The following is an 18,271-nucleotide window of genomic DNA, read 5'->3' as shown; positions in this document are numbered from 1 at the left end:
TCTTTAGTCTCCTGAGGCGTTTTGCCTTTCATAAAGTAATGCTTAATCACCACACGAAATTCTTTTTCGCCCATTTTTTGACAATCACTCGACTCCCTTGATCACACGAATGCCAGACACAAAGAAATAGACCAATATGCCTGAAACTTGGTGTGTGTTCTTTCCAGAGATGCTACTAACTAAATATGTCCTCTATATGCGCTGGTGGTGCCATCCCTCAGAGTTTGCACGGACTTTTCAAACGCCCCTCGTATACACGAAGAAGCAATGACAAAAATAAAAGAAGAGTCGAATTAAAATTAAAGGTGAAAGGATATCTATGATAAGATTCGCTGATGACATTGATATCCTGAGTGAAAGTGAAGAAGAATTACAGGACTTGCTGAATAGAACGAATAGTCTAATGAGTACAGAATATGGATTGAGATTAAATCGAAGAACGGTGAAAGTAATGAGAAGTAGCAGAAATGAGAATAGCGAGTAACCTAACATCAGGATTGGTGATCACGATGTAGATGAAGTTAAGGATTTCTGGTACGTAGGCAGCAGAGTAATTCATGACGGAGCAAGAAGGGCACAAAAAGCAGACTAGCACAAGTAAACAGGACTCTCCTGGCCACGTAAGTCTACTAGTATCAACAATAGGCCTTAATTGAGGAAGAAATTTCTGAGAACGTACGTTTGGAGCACTGCAATGCATGACGGTGATACACTGACTGTGGGAAAACCGAGAATCAAACCATTTGAGATGTGGTGCAACGGAAGAGTGTTGAAAATTAGGTGAAAAATTGGAAATTAGGTGGACTGATAAGGTAAGGAATGAGGAGGTTCTCCGGTGAATAGGCGAGGAAAGGAATATATGGAAAACACTGACAAGAAGAAGGGGGAGCATGGAAGCACTTCTGTTAAGACTTCTCGGAATAACTTCCATGGTGCTAGAGCGAGCTGTAGAGGGAATAAACTGCAGAGGAAAACAGAGATTGGAATACACCCAGCAAATAATTGAGGACTAGGTTGTAAGTGCTGCTCTGATATGAAGAGGTTACACAGAAGAGGAACTCGTGACTGGCTGCATCAAACCAGTTAGTAGACTGATGACTCAGAAACATAAATGTTGATGTTCAACACTCGAACTGAGTATTCGTTGTGCCCCGGCAGTGTATAGTAACAAAGGAAATTTGCATTCAATTACAGGAGATTGATGGATGCTGATTTAAGCGTGTGTCTTGGGCTGACCCCGAATTGATTGTGAAACAGGCGTCTTGGTTCCCATTAGCTGTCACCGTATTTATCCTACAGCGGTCGTGTTGATTCCCATTAGATGCCGTCAAATTTTCCATAGGGTACGTGTTGATTCCCATAAGCTATCAACAGTGCCATAACGTTTCCCTTCCCATTTTACGCACACTTATAACTGTCTACGTGCTGTAGGTATGGCTAAAATGTCTGACCTTTTGATATTCTCATAATGTAAGTATAGTACAAGCAAAGTTGCAATTTTCGAGTATGAGTAATAAAAGAATGTATGTGGGAGAAACCTGAAGCAGGTGTTTTGAAGATATTTATACTGAGTAATGGCTGAATTTGACAGATTTTCCATTTGTTCTTTTCTAACAACCGTCCTGGTTTGTGGGTTGAGTGTGTGTGTGTTGTACATCTCTTATCTCTCTAAGGATGGAGGTAGAAAATAAATGGCTCTGAGCACTATGGGACTTAACTTCTGAGGTCATCAGTTCCTTAGAAGTTAGAACTAGTTAAACCTAACTAACCTAAGGACATCACACACATCCATGCCCGAGGCACGATTCGAACCTGCGTCCGTAGCGGTCGCGCGGTTCCAGACTGCAGCGCCTAAAACCGCTCGCCCACTCCGGTCGGCGATGGAGGTAGACAATCCAAACGTACCTACAAGGGTGTGAAGTTGCGCATCGGATTAAAATAACACGATATGAAGAGTGGCCCTGTCACTTATAAAATAATACCCATGTAGGCAGTTATTAGAAGCAATACCTAACCGACAACAATGAAGAGTTATATCACGTTAATTTCCTAGGACTAAAGTATATTCCGTGGATTGTTCAGTTATTTCCTACGATATTCAGATTTTATTCTCGTCCCTAAGCTCGACCAAATTAACTGTCGAATCTGAACATTATTGATAGAAAAACAACACAACACAATAAAAATCAATGGTGAAGCGAAACTAATCTTTACTAAAAAAATAAGAGCAATTCTGCACTGTAAAAATTTATTTTAGGACAGAACTCATTTGAATGAAGATGAAACAATGACATAATCATCCAACGGACACATAAAAGAAAATAATAGTCATTCTAAACTAACAGAGCAATCAAATGCCTAGTTCTGTCCTGTTTTCGGGTACGTGATCTGTGAAATAAAATGGAAAATGACTGATATCACGTCAGTTCAAAACTCTTGGAGAAAGATCTCCCAAACAATTGGTATGAAACCTCAGTGGAGATAAATATGTTAATAGTGATCACAGCAATTTACTTTCACAGCCGTACAATGCTGGAGCGAATCACATAGTCGCCATGAATGATTGTGAAACGGAGTGACGATTATCGAAGAAACCTGCGCAGTCGGCAAAGCGGCAGCCCTTCAAAGGGATTCTGAAAGCGTAGTTAGTGAAATGGACTCGATGAGGGGGAACTTTCGTTGGTGCTTCTAAGCAGGAGGAGGAGGAGGAGGAGGGGGAGGAGGAGGAGGAGATGGAGGAGAATGAAGACAAAACGTTTATTACACGTACATCCACTGCTACGTGATCAGCTGGAGAAAGGATTGTATACTCTTTATGTCGTTTGAGGATACTTTAACCATTCAGGGATTGCAGGTCATGTCACCTCGTTTAGTATGTGGAGGAAATATTGCGAACAGTATCATAGATGACTTTGCAAACTACTTCGTTATTGCTGAAGGTGAAGTGGCTTGGCAGCTGCAAAATATGTAATTGCTAGAAATGTTACGTAAACCTTAATGTGGTTAGGCCTCGTTGTTCATCTGCCATTGTATTTGTGATGTGCATTGTGCAATTATTACTATGTTAATTGTAAGAACTCACATTACTGTATCGCTGAACTGATTGGAGCTTACAATTAATTTTATAGTGCGTCAGGAAGTTGTACCTCAATAATATTATAATAAACAAATAAAATCCATTATTGTAATAGCCACATATGCGTAAATAATTGTCATGAAGAATAATATTTTTACTCTATTTTTTGGACCATAAGGCGGAACGCCTTAAGACGCAGAAGAAAAGGGGGCGAGGGTTGCAAATATGTTTGAAGGTTACTACCCTCCTAGCTACCACTTTGTCGCTAGAGTCATCGCTTTTGACATCATAAAACAGCGGGACGACTTTCTACTTCACTTATAATACTTCCGTGTTAATGAAATCTAAACTCATGGCTACGTTGTGTACATATAATATATAATGAATGTTTCGCCGCAATGTCTCAGAAATGACTGTCTGTGACCTGTGTCCCAGTGCGAACACTCCAATTCAAACTAATGCATGGTTCAAATGGCTCTGAGCACTATGTGACTTAACATCTGAGGTCATCAGTCCCCTAGAACTTAGAACTACTTAAACCTAACTAACCTAAGGACATCACACACGTCCATGCCCGAGGTAGGATTCGAACCTGCGACCGTAGCGGTCGCTCGGTTCCAGACTGAAGCGCCTTTGACCGCGTGGCCACACTGGCCGGCAACTAATGCATGTGCGGCGGTGAGTGCTGTGAACACAGTGACCGTGTCCGTCACATGTGGCGAGGGTGAGTCACTGCCGGATCACAGCGGCCCGGTGAGGCGGTGTAGCGTCCCGGTGTGAAGGCTCCAGTTCAAACGAATCATCTCTGTCGGTGACCGTCACTGGTGACGGTCACCAGTGTCCCAGTGTGAAACGGGCCTAAGTGTACAGCAACTGCAGCGGCCTAATTGCTCGCCAAAAATATAAAGTTCGCCTGAGAGCAAAAAGACAGCAAATCCTTCTGCAGTCTGTAACGGAAGATGTTTGTTCCTCACTAGCGTCCAGATGGAAGACCCTCTGCCAAAACTCTCGAGCAAACATCTGATTTTTCCCCTTGCCCCTTACGTGCGGGCGGCGAATAATAATCATAGAATTCCTTGTATATAGTCTCTCTCTGCTTATTCTTCTGAACGCCGACCAACCACTGACCTCAGTTTGGGTTTTGCTGTCGAAACTTCTAGAATTTATCCCTAATTTACCATCCAAACAAATGTCCACCAGTCGGATGCCATTGAGTGAAAAATTTGCGGAAAGCAGCCTAGCGCACATGATCGCCGAGCTAACGGCTGCTACCGCAGCAGTGTTGCTTACAAAATTACGAACTTCCTCTCCGTTGTTCAAATGGTTCAAATGGCTCTGAGAACTATGGGACTTAACAGCTGAGATCCTCAGTCCCCTAGAACTTAGAACTACTTAAACCTAACTAACCTAAGGACATCACACACATCCACGCCCGAGGCAAGATTCGAACCTGCGACCGTAGCGGTCTCGCGGTTCGAGACTGAAGCGCCTAGAACCGCTCTGCCACTTCGGTCGGCTCTGTTGTTCAACAAGATTTCCAGACACGACTGCAAGTTACGGACGAGCTCAGATGCACATTGTGTCCGCACTGTGGCGATCCAATCTTTGAGGCTCCTGACTGCTCTAAAATGAAAGGATAATGAGGCGCCCCGCATGTCCCTGTGCGACCTCGCGCAGTAAGCTGGACTGGGGAACCGCCTTTGAATGCTGCGTCGCCGCGTCCGCACACCACTTCCTCTGAGCTCACGATCCTTGACAACAAAACCAACCACCCATCATGCACTGCACGTTAAGAATTAGTGGTAAAGTGTAGCTGACGATGTCAGTCACATTCAAATGTCCTCATAAAAGGTACAGAACCTTTCAAATAGTTCCTAATTAATCATGACTCATTATTTTCCCAATTAATCACTTGGCACGGGGTGTAAATTTAATATTGTAAGGTGCCAAATACTGCCACCTTACTCTTTTATGTAGATTTTTGTCTCGCATATTTTTTTGGGAGTCGTTTTCTTCCCGCTGAAAGGTCTCTGTTGGATTCCTTTCATGTTAATTTCTTAAATCTGTTGTCATTTACGGCATAAATTCCTCTTCTAAATTTACTGTGGTGTTTCTGACTATCTGGGCGGAGACTGAGCAGTGAAACGTGTTACTTTTACACATAAACAAGAACGATCTGTCACACTACTACACTTTAAAACACAGTTTATATGTAATTCATGTCACACAGTCTCATACGGAACCTACATCCGCTTTCTTTTATATACTGTATATGATAAGATACTGTCATCCCCCTTCCCTTCTGTGTGAGAGGATGAATGAGCAAATGTATTTCTAGTTGCATGCTTGAGGGTAGCAGACAAGCCTGTCTGCTAGAGAACAGTAGGACCAACGTCGGAACAGGTAGCTACGCTTTCTAAAAGCAAAGAGGTTTCTATCCTTAGTATGGTCCTGTCCGTCCCTTGTCATGTCGGTATAGGAAGCTGCCCCTCTGGCCACTTCCGTTTGTATTGGGGAGCCACCCTCATGAAGGGACCAGGTCAGTCTGTCCGTGGCGAGCGTCTGAAGTGGTAAGATCTCCGGCTAAGCGCGTGTCTGCTAAGTCCGTAGGACAATGGATTTCTTAAGTTCAGCCTAACTGAAAATTTAATCACCTTTATTTCAGGTTTAGCTCTAAAATATCTAATGTTATCTTAAATTGCAACGCAGTGTAATTCGCGTGTGAAGTTCAGATTATTTTCCGGTAGTTGCTTTGTCACTACTTTGTGAGTAAAGTTGAACCACGTGTTGATCAGTAACTCTAACTAAGATCATCAATCTTAAATGCGAATGTGAGTGAGATTATAACGTCTCGTCTTGACAATATTTTGCAATATAGCTACTTTTCTTTATGTTCAACCCACGTGGGGTGTACTTTGTGAGACCAGTACCACGTGCTTATACAATTGTTTGACCCATCAGGTTAATAGTAAGACGTTAGTAACCAGTTCGAGGTTTTTCTTTTGTAAATTGCTTTTCGATCTAATTTATTTTAATTATCAAAATTATTGTGGAGTTACACTCTTTGTGTAAACCAAGTTGACCACGTGAAGCATGTGGTGTAATCATCAAAGTAGCCCTCAGCTATTCTTTTCAGGAAGATTTCACAGAGAGTTAGTATGAATTTAGTATACCAGGACGGGATTGTGCTACGAACGTAACTTCTTTGGGTGAAAATTGAATCAGTTGGTTGTGGTTAATTTCTTCTTGCATATGTTTCAACGTTCTTCATGTGTTATTTTATGAATGCAGTGTTGTATGCAGTCTCCCAATCTTGGCTCCATATGTGATGTGTTCCGTAAGATTACAAACTCACATTTTCACAGTCCTAAATAAGGCACCAGCTTAGTTATGACTCACGTTTAATATGCTGAAATTTCAATGATCAATGTTAAAATAAATTTCCAAATATAAACTGATTTATTTCTTTTTATTTAAATTCTTTTTATATATATATATATATATATATATATATATATATATATATATATATATATATATATATATCACCGGTTGTCGTATGACTATTAAAAGATTATAATTAATGTTAGTCTGGTTGGGAATTTGGTAAGCTAAACAGGATACCTGGTGAAACAGTTGCGCAGTAATGCAAGGTTAACTTCCTCAGATAGCTCACAGCTTTTAAACCGCTTTTATTGTCTAGCAGCACCGCTTTCAAAGAAAATTAAAGCAACAACGTTACACCGCTTCTCATTTTAATGTAAGCTTCACTTTGAACACACTTTAGTGTCTCTAGCAGATGGTATATGTTGGGATTGAGAGAGTAAAATTGAGCGTTCAGTTTAGAGTGGAATGCCTCACAACAGTTACTCGTCCGTTCAGAACTAGTGCTAACGTCGGCACACATCATGGGTGGAAAGTCGCTGTCGGCAAGAATGTAGGTATGTTGTAAATAATAAAAAAAAGACATCCAGACGTTCATTTATTTGGTCTGCTGGACATCAGGTCTTCGACGAAGCAATCTTCATTTTGTTCAGGGGGCACAAGAGGCAGTCCAAAGTTTTCCGATTTACGATCCTTTTTAATTAAAATCATTTGACAGGCCCAATGATTGCATATTCCCCCACCATATGAGGTCTGTTCGAAACATTTCGGCACATTCGTAATTTCGCGCGAAAGGCGTGCTGGTGCGAAATGCGGTTGGCATCACTGCACACGCGTGTGTTTAATGTAGAACTGACGGAAGTTTAATTGTTGTATGTCTAATAGTTATTGTTCAGTGCTGTAATGAGTAGAATGGTGTGTCGCACGGTTTGCAAATTTCGAGGTGACAGCGTTAGAGGAGCAGCGCGTCTCCATGAAATTTTGTGTGAAACTCCAGAAAACACACTCACCAAATGATGCATGAAGCCTATGGTGATGAGTGGTTAAGCCGTACTCGGTTTTAAGAATGGTTCACACGGTTTAAAAATGGCCGTTCCTGGCACTTCAACATCAGTCGATGTGGGTAAAGCAGTGTTTACCCTTTGGGCATTGAATGCAAGGTTCTAGATGTAGGCAGAACGGAAGTTTCAGATGACCCTCGTTCAGGACGCCTTTCGACCAACGACGCTCGTCAAGAACATCAACGAAATTGTGCTTGTCACTCGAGGACCGACTGTCCGACATTGCAGAAGAATGTAACATTTCCGAAGACCAGAAAGACCTTCGCCTCGCAATCTGTGAAGAGCCTTTCTACCGCGCAAAAGAGAACGAGACGTTCCTTAAGACAATCGTAATTCGTGGTGAGACGTGGGTCTACGATTATGATGTTGAGACCAAGGTTCAATCTTCACAATAGGTCGGGAAAGGTTCTCCAAGGAGAAAAAAAACTCGTCACGTCAGGTCAAATGTGAAAGCCATGCTGATAGTTTTCCTTGACTTTGAAGGATTAGTTCATTATGAATTCTTCCCAGAAGGACAAACTGTTAATCGATGGTACTATCGGGACCTGTTGCGGCGACTACGAGAAAATGTGGGAAGGAAACGGCGCGAAATGTGGCGAGACAATAATGGCTCTTGCGTCACGCTAATGCACCCGCACATTCATCCATATTGTTGCGTGACTATTGCACAAAAAACGAAATCACTACGCTGCTCCATCCTACGTATTCTCCAGACCTGGGCCCTGCGGACTTTTCTTATTTCCATATTTGAAAACCCCGCCGAAAGGACGAAGATTTGCAACGACAGGCGAGATAAAAGAAAATTCGCAGACGGCGCTTCGCGCGATCCATCATGAGGCGTACCAAGAATGCTTCTGGAAGTGGAAACGCCGTTGGGAGCGATGTATCAATTGCGGAGAGGAGTATTTCGAAACAGACCATGCCGAATAAGTAAAAGGTAAGCGAATAAAAATTTTGTGAACAAAGTTATGGAATTTTCTTAACAGACCTCGTATCTGACCGAGGTGAAATCCACAGTCCTTTACATTCGTTTGGGGCCAAACGTAAGCGATTGCCGTCTCATAGTTAACGTTTATAATGTCCGGATTGGTGTTAATTGCAGTTAAGGACCTTCCTTCTATGTTTCATAAAAGCGGGAAGTAGCTTTTCATTTATCCCATGGATTATAAATATTTAGCTGAACAGCTTAGGGCTACTGTTGGAGGTTCCAAGATTCCATCCGTAAATAAAACTCTCTACTGTTTCAGAAAATTCAAACTACTTTGACACGAAACCCACAACATTGTTTTCAATGTCTTTCACAAAGAAAAAACGTTCTCCCCTGTGCATGGAAAAAAATTTCTAGCGTGAGCTTCATGTAGTTACGGTAAGCTATTGAGCAACTGCGTGATCGAATGGCATTAATATATTTTCTTATTCCAACCAGATCCTGAGTTGTGACAATGTCAGTATCATCATTAGCTAACTCGAGTTGTATAAGTTTGTAAGGGTGTTCACACAAATTTTCTTCAGCCTTTCTCTTCACAATGTTACTGAATCTTTGTCAGTTTTATATACCAGAGCCATCCTTTTCGTGATTATGGCCTCAAGTGGGGGCGAACAATACAGTTTAATGAATTTCATTTCACGAAACACTTACATGTTCTGCTCGTATACTTGTATCTGTGAACATCATCGACGGAAACAGAATTTGTAACCCTCTATCACGAACAGTTTTGACTCGCAAGTCGCCGAAGTGGCGTCAACTGGAGGACTTGCAATACGGTGGCCGAACTCCCCCGAGTGGGGCCTCCCGGCCAACAATGCCATACGATCATTTCATTCCTACCCTTTACACTTGTCATCACATCAACTTCCGTCGCTCACATACAGGGCGCTGACTACTTATACGCCTGACTGACCTTTCTGGTCAGCGGAGCATTGGATCAGCGAAGCGCCACCGGCCAAAGTTAGTGGAATCAACACGAATGTTATTGTTCGGTGAACTTATCGAAAGTGGGAATGCAAGTCGCTCACTATTCGACCACAAGCGGACACAAAACGGCAGCAGAGATTTGTAACTGTATATCGTATCCGGCGGTATACGTACAACGACTGCGTTTGCTACGGTTCGGTCATTGATCTTGTCCTACAAACGCTTGACAAAAACCAATATAAAGGGATCATATGCTGCTGCTCGGGTGCTCTTTGTAGAACGGAGGAGGAGGAGAAGGAATTAATGTTAACGTCTCGTCGACAACGGGATCATTAGAGACGGAGCGCAAGCTCGGATTATGGAAGGATGGGGGTGGGAATTGACCGTGGCCTTTCAAAGGTACCATCCCGGCATCTGTCTGAAGCGATTTAGGGTAATCTAACTCTGGATGGTCGGACGCGGGTTTCAACCGTCGACCTTCAGAATGCGAGTCCGGTGTGTTAACCACTGGTGCTCTTCGGTTGAAACGTCCCCTTAGAACAATTTATACAAGACTGTGCTTAACCTGACACACAATAATTTTAGCGCAACGCAATCTGACTATCAAAAATCCCTGCAAAAGAATAGCCCTGAGTAACATTAAACTATACCTTTCAGAAATCACTTACCTCACAAAAATCTTCGTTACTCGAACTACTGCAATACAGCGAGCGCCACTACTGCCAGCTAAATAAAAGATTCAAACTACTGAAGGCACTAACTACTGATAGGGATAGTTAGCAAATGAAAGATATTAATAGAGACTGCTTTGTATTCATTCAAAAAGTCTACTCCCAGTATAATTTCCGTCGACAATAATGGAACAATAAGAAAGTTCATAGAGAAGCTGTGGCTTTGGCAAAAGAATTCTAAATTGGTTTGTTGGCGTACATCTACACTTTTTCCAAAGATTGCACCTTGTAATTTAATCTTACGTAACGGAAGTGTGGGGCAATCGTTCGATTTGTTGCATTTGCTAAAAGCTGTTTCACTAATTACTGAAATGGGACTGCCAGAGTCAAGTACTGCCGTAAATTTTACGTCATTTACAGTAATGTGAATCACAGGATATGCAATGTTGTTATGTTTTACGTCGTGTTCCTGGAGTAAGATGTCCCTAATGTCTTCCATTTTTACGTAATTACTAGCTACAGCAGCTCCGTCGTCAGTTTCATAAGTACGTATTGTGGCTGCCAGCGGAGTGAGTCATTGCCTATTGTCTCTTACCGTGGAAAGGTGATCTTTCCCTGTAACTATTACTCTGCCAGTGGTTGTCATATGGGTGGTGTCTGTTTTGGTCACGACTTACGTTGTAAGAATAGGCTTGTCGTGGCCATTTATTGTTTCTGTCGTCACGGAATTGTGACGGATGTGACCTATAGTGATTGTTTTCCTGTTTTCGCATCCCGCGACTGTCTGTGTCAATTTCTAATTCTTGTAAGAGTCCCTGAAAAGCTTCAATGTCGTCTTTGCAACGTCCTGCCAAAATAATATGCCGTAAATATTCAGGTAATTTGATTAAGCAAATGCGGATGAGTTCTGAGGGGCTGTATGGGTTTGACAGGTACTGATTCTTGTGCAACATGTCTTCAAAATATTTGACAAGACTGGAAAATTCAGATTGTTCAAAGTGTTTCATCATCATGATTCTCTGTTTTACTCGGTCTTGTGTAGCTTGAGACCAATATGCTGAGAGGAACGCATGGTAAAATTCTCCTTCACTGTGACAATCGTGAATGACCGATCGCATTCTTACAGCTGGTTCATTCTCCAAGTAGCTACACATAAATTCTAATCTGTGTTCTAATGACCAGTTGGGAGGAAAACAATGAGAGAATTGATGGAGCCACGCTTGTGGATGAATGTCGTTGGCAGAATTCTTAAACGTTTTGAATTTACGTGTAGTAATGAACAGCTTATAGTCAAAATCATCATGTCGGCGAGTCGCATATCGGTCATTGTTACGTCGCTTCGGAGGTTCCATCTCAAAATTCGGTGCACATTGCCAATTTCTTTCATAACTTCCGAAATGCCCTGTGTTATTATTTTGTGGCTGTTCCGTATTTCTATGTCCCTCTTCCCGTATTGGGGCGCGAGTGTCCTCTGAAATACGTAATTCTTGTATTACCTGTGTCAGCTGATCTTGTACTTCCCGGATTTCTCTTTGGTGTTGCGTATCAATTTGATTCAGATTTTGTTTCAGTTTCCTAATTTGTTCGCTCTCTTCTGTGTCATTAAAGACTACCGGTTTTGTGTCATTCAGATTGTCATCTACCTTCGTAGATAAATTATTTAGCTGATCCGAAAGTTCAACTACTTTCTCTGATAATGAACTAATTTCCTCCATGTGTCTTTCTACTGTGTCCTTTAAGTTTTCCTGAGTTTTTGCAATTTGCGTAACCGAATCGGTAGACGCAACTGAGTCAATTTTAGCTTGCAAGGTCTCATGATTTTCATGAACAATAGTTTGCAGTTCTTTTATGGCTGCTTCGTGATTCTGTAATGCATTTTCATGACGCGAAAAAATAGGTTGAAAATGCTCACAAATTTGTGTTTTTACGTCATTACAGGCTGTTTGACATTTCGATTCTATTTTATGTAACTCAGTAGTTAAATCTTCACGTGTTTGTTCAAGCGTGGTGTGAAGATTTTGTTCCATTGCGTCTAACTGTTGCTGTGTTTGTCTCTGATGTTGTTCCATTGTGTCTAACTTTTGAAGATTTTGTTCCATTGTGTCTAACTGTTGCTGTGTTTGTCTCTGATGTTGTTCCATTGTGTCTAACTTTTGAAGATTTTGTTCCATTGTGTCTAACTGTTGCTGTGTTTGTTTCTGATTTTGTTCCATTTTTTGCATTAATTGCAATAATAATGTATTAGTGTCTGGAATCTGTTTCTCTATGCTTTTTGGCAGTGCGTTTTCACCGGCAGCATTCACATTTTGACAAGCAGAAAATGTGTCTTGACTCATTTGAGAAAACGGTGAGGACCCAAAACCTAAGTCTACAGTATTTGCAATATTGTGTTCTGTCATTTCGGATTCCTGAGGCGAGCTGTTGCCGACCGATCGATCGATAATGCTTCCCTGTTCACTACTTGTTTGACTGTCTACACCATTATTTGCCACCCGCTCCATCTCCCTATGCACAATTACCAAATTACTACTTCGAATGTCTGTTAATTCACTACCCAGTGGTGCTGATAAGCTACGCTCGTCATCACTATTATTTCGCAGTTTACTTTGAAGCCTAGTGTTACGTTTTTCACATGCCATTGTTGTCACAATATTTCACACGATAACACAGAAAAGCACAATTTGAAGAGCAAAAATAAGAGAACACATTAACATAGTACTGAAAATAATATCTTGTTAATTGCAGCTGCGAAATACTTGGTGCAAATCTACATGCATGCCACAACTGTTTTACTGTACAACAATGAAAGGCTGCAACTACAAAGGAGATTCTCTCTACAATTACGCGCTAGCAATAAACAAAATCTACACTAATTACACAAACTACAAGAAAAAATCAGAAGATTCCAGTGAGGTATCCTAGGCTAAGGGTCGACATATGAAACGTCCCCTTAGAACAATTTATACAAGACTGTGCTTAACCTGACACACAATAATTTTAGCGCAACGCAATCTGACTATCAAAAATCCCTGCAAAAGAATGGCCCTGAGTAACATTGAACTATACCTTTCAGAAATCACTTACCTCACAAAAATCTTCGTTACTCGAACTACTGCAATACAGCGAGCGCCACTACTGCCAGCTAAATAAAAGATTCAAACTACTGAAGGCACTAACTACTGATAGGGATAGTTAGCAAATGAAAGATATTAATAGAGAACAAACAATGTATTTACCTTAATATTCATAATTGACATCCAGTATTACAAATTATCAAAACTCCGCCATCTCTCTCCCCACATCCACCACTGCTGGCGGCTCACCTCCAACTGCGCAACGCTACGCGCTGTTCACATCCAGCTGCCGCTCTACAATGGCAGACAACAATGCAAACTAGCCACAGACTGCACACAGCACAGCCAGTGATTTTCATACAGAGAGCGCTACGTGGCGGCGGCGTTACCAATATAAGAACCTAAACAGCCTACTTACATAAAGAAAACATAAACAGCCTACTTACATAAAGAAAACATAAACAGCCTACTTACACGGTCAACTCCCACGAATGTTCTTCTTGCGAAGCTAATACGTCTTCCCTTCAACTGAGAAGACAGTACATCGGCTCCAAATACGAGGGGCGTTTGAAAAAGTCCGTGCAATAATAAAAACTACTTAGATGTTTGGGGCAAACTTTTTTATTTTTCGACATAGTCCCCTTTTAGACTTATACACTTCGTCCAACGCTGTTCTAATTTGTTGATCCCTTCCGGATAATAGGAATTGTCCAAATCTGCAAAATAGCTATTAGTTGCTGCAATCATCTCCTCGTTTGAATACAACCTTTGTCCCGCCAGCCATTTCTTCTAATTGGGGAACAAATAGTAGTCCGAGGGACGCAAGTCTGGAGAATAGGGGGGATGTAAAACGAGTTGGAATTCTATTTCCATTAATTTTGCGATGACAACTCTGAGGTGTGTGCTGGTACATTGTCGTGATGGACTATTTTACCGTCCAATCGCCGGCGTCTTTCTTGCAGCTCGGTTTTCAAACGGTCCAATAACGATGAATAATATGCACTGTAATAGTTTTACCTTTTTCCAGATAGTCGATGAGGATTATCGCTTGCGAATCCCAAAAGATAGTTGCCATAGCCTTTCCGGCCGAGGGACTGGACTTCGCCTTTTTTGGTGCAGATTCTCCCTTGGTAACCCATTGTTTAGATTGTTGTTTGGTATCAGGAGTATAGTAATATATCCATGTTTCATACGCAGTGACGAAACGACGCTTAAAGTCCTGCGGATTCTTCCTGAACAGCTGCAAACCATCCTTGCAACACTTCACATTTTTCCGTTTTTGGTCAAACGTGAGCATTCGCGGAACCCATCTTGCGGATAGCTATCTCATGCCCAAATGTTTAAGCAAAATATTATGTACCCATTTATTCGAGATACCCACAGCACTAGCAATCTCACGCATCTTAACTCTTCTGTCATCCATCACCATATCATGGATTTTATGAATGATTTCTGGAGTCGTAACCTCCACAGGGCGTCCAGAACGTTCAGCGTCACTTGTGCCCATATGGCCACTCTGAAAATTTTAAAACCACTTATAAACTATTCTAATCGAAGGTGCAGAGTCACCGCAATGTTTATCAAGTTTCTCTGTAGTCTCCTCTCTTTAGTCTACTATCATAAAGTAATGTTTAATCACCACACGAAATTCTTCTTCGTCCATTTTTTGACTATCACTCGACTTCCTTGATTCACACGAGTGCCAAACACAAAGAAATAGACCAATTGGCTGAAACTTTGGTGTGCGTTCTTTCTAAAGATGCTACTAACTAAACATGACCTCGATACGCGGCGGTGGTGCCATCTCTCGGACTTTGCATGGACTTTTCAAACGCCCCTCGTATCTACCCAAATGCGCACAATTTGTGCAAGATCCTTTGTTTTCGTGGATTCGGGTGTTCGCAGAGAAATGCTTCAGTAGTAGACTACGTTTTTTTAACAAAATTCCATAACTAACATATTGCTTTTGGGATTTGTAACAACTGTCGCAGCCAACTGCAACAGTCCTGGGCCATCGCTGTTTCATGATGGGTTACAGGAAGACGGCAACAGAGTTACTCATTCGGACGGATACGCCATGCGTGGAACGCAGTATGAGCCAGCAGCTGTTACAGAACTTCATAAGTGGATGTGAACATGCAAACGATCTCTGCAAAGACGGATCACATACTACAGATGGCGTTGGAGGCGCATATTACGACGAACAGACACGGCGTAGTTGCCAATTCCAACTTCCTCCGGAAGCCTCGGTACTTTACAGCGGAGCTCACTGCAGTAATAGCGGAACTAGAATATGCTGACGGGTTTGATAAAGATACAGTCATTATTCTGACAGATTCTTGATCAGCATTGCTGCTCATAATGAATTATGTTGTGGATGATACCAACAGTTACTTGGTGTGCCGGATTATACGAGGGTGGTTTGAAAAGTTCTCGGAACGGAAAAGAAAAAAGTACTTACATCACTGAAACATTTTTTATTTTTCAATGTAGTCTCCTTGTAGATTAATGCACTTGATCCAACGATGTTCCAGTCCTTTGATCCCATCTCGAAAATGAGTTTCCTTCAGGCCTGCAAAATAGTTGTCAACTCCAGCTATCAATTCTTCGTTTGAACTGAATTTTCGTCCACCAAGAAAAATTTTCAGTTTTGGGAAGAGATGGAAGTCTGACGGAGCCATATCAGGCGAATAAGGCAGCTGTGGCAACAGTTCATACCTTAGTTCGTATAATTTTGCCATGGCGACGGCACATGTGTGTGGGCACGCACCGACTTGATGGAAGATGACTTTCTTCCTTGCTAAACCTGGCCTTTTTTAGCGTATCTTTTCTTGCAATTTGTTCAGGAGGTTAGCATAATATTCTCCAGTAATTGTTTGCCCAGTGGGAAGATAATCTTCAAACAGAATCCCCTTCGCATCCCAGAACACTGATGCCATGACCTTTCCCACCGAAGGAATTGTCTTTGCTTTCTTTGGTGGCGGAGAATCAGCATGTTTCCACTGCTTTGACTGTTGTTTTGTTTCTGGGGTATAGTAGTGCACCTAAGTTTCATCTGTGGTCACAAAAAATCTTGTCCATTTCTCCTAAAATGGGCCAAACATTGTTCCGATGTGTCCATTCTCATGCATTTTTGATCCAGCATAGAGAGTCGCGGCACCCATCTTGCAGATAATTTTTTTCATTTCTAATTCTTCAGTTAAAATGTGATATACCCTTTTAGATGACATCTGGCAAGTGTGAGCAACTTCACGCACTTCCAATTGGCGATCCTCCATCACCATTTTGTGCATTTTTGCAATGATTTCTGGAGTAGTGACACGTCTTTGTCGACCACTGCGCGCATCATCATCTAAGCTCTCCCGATCAAATCTAAATTCATTTGTCCACTTGGCAAAAGTTGAATACGAAGGAGCAGAGTCCCACAGTGTATTCTGGAAATCGGCATGAATATCCTTTGCTTTCATACCTTTCTTCAGGAAGTTCTTAATCACTGCTTGAATCTCCATTTTATCCATATTCGCAAATCACTACGTGGGAACAACAGAGCCACGTCACCGCCACAGCTCTGTTCCAAGAGCACTGATGTGGCAATTGTTTACAGGCAACACTCCAATGAATACCACGTGAACCACTCATTGCGCTAGCGCTGACCTCTCACGGTGATTCCGAGAACTTTTGAAAAGTACCCTCGTACACTGCTGAACTATAGCAGCGTAACAAGAAAATTACCTTGCTGCTCGTAAAGAAGATTCATGTCAGCGTTTGGGCGTCGAGTTTAACGTGCTGCTGAACGCTCAGAAACAATGCGATTAGTGCATGCGATACGTGAGTCACAAAGTGGCATAGACCATCGCAGCGCTCTTCGGCGGTAGTTGTCGGCTGTGTCTGGCTCGCAGATCACACTGAGTACGAAATTGACGGGAGTGTATTGATTTCGACAACTTTCTCCTCATGCTACATGTACTTTACATAATGTATTCAATTGCTGAGCAAAAATGACTGTAGGTTGGCACTCTGTTGCACATGTGAATAGTGTCGTGAAATAAAACTATAAATTTCGTGAAATACAAAATTTGAAATAAACAAAATTAACCTAATTAAATAAGAAAAGAAACTAATTGTGTGCTCAATGAAAACTATATAATTAAACGTCAGTACCGAAGCACATTAACAACGATGCGGATATGAAGTGCAATTTTAGACTAAAAATATCCACAAACATAAATTCCTGCTCTACTCGGAAGAAAATAACTGTATGAGCCGGCCGATGTGGCCAAGCGGTTCTAGGCGCTTCAGTCTGGAACCGCGCGACCGCTACGGTCGCAGGTTCGAATCCTGCCTCGGGCGTGGGTGTATGTGATGTCTTTAGGTTAGTTAGTTCTAAGTTCTAGGGGACTAATGACTTCAGCAGTTAAGTTCCGTAGTGCTCAGAGCCAATTGAACCATTTGACATGTAAACATCATTCGACGTTTCGCAATACCACACTAATAGGAACGGTAATACTAGTATCGTCGAATCAAGCGAATGTGAATGATGTATTCCTTCGAAGAACAAGTCGACATGTTTCTCATTTACGGAGAATGCCAACGAAATTCAGTGAGAGCTAGAGACTTATTCACTGAAAGATATCCTCAACGTACTCACCCTACACGTCGTACATTTAAAGAAGTGTATATTAAAGTGAGAGGAACTGTATCTTTAACGTATCGGAAACATATCCGGCAAAGGAAAGCTACTAACGAGGGAACGGAAATTGGTACTCTTGCCACTGTGGTTCGAGATCCTTGTGTTAGTTCGCGTCAAATCGCAAGGAAATCTGGCATGAGCCAGAGTAGTGTTGTTCGTGTTCTGCATCGCCATAAATATCATCCTTACCACATCAGTCTCCACCAAGAATTAACTGGTACAGATTGTATGCGTCGTACTGAATTCTGCCGATGGGCTCAACTTCAGATTCAGAGGGATGACACATTTACTAATTTGATTTTATTTACTGACGAGGCTACATTCACGAATCTGGGAAATGTTAATTTGCATAACATGAATTATTGGGCAACTGAAAATTCATGCTGGCTGCGGCAAGTCG

The sequence above is a fragment of the Schistocerca cancellata genome, chromosome 2 (genome assembly GCF_023864275.1).
Source record: "Schistocerca cancellata isolate TAMUIC-IGC-003103 chromosome 2, iqSchCanc2.1, whole genome shotgun sequence".
Taxonomy (NCBI): Eukaryota; Metazoa; Arthropoda; class Insecta; order Orthoptera; family Acrididae; genus Schistocerca; species Schistocerca cancellata.
The sequence above is the reverse complement of the archived record's forward strand: the minus strand, read 5'-3'. Positions refer to the sequence as shown.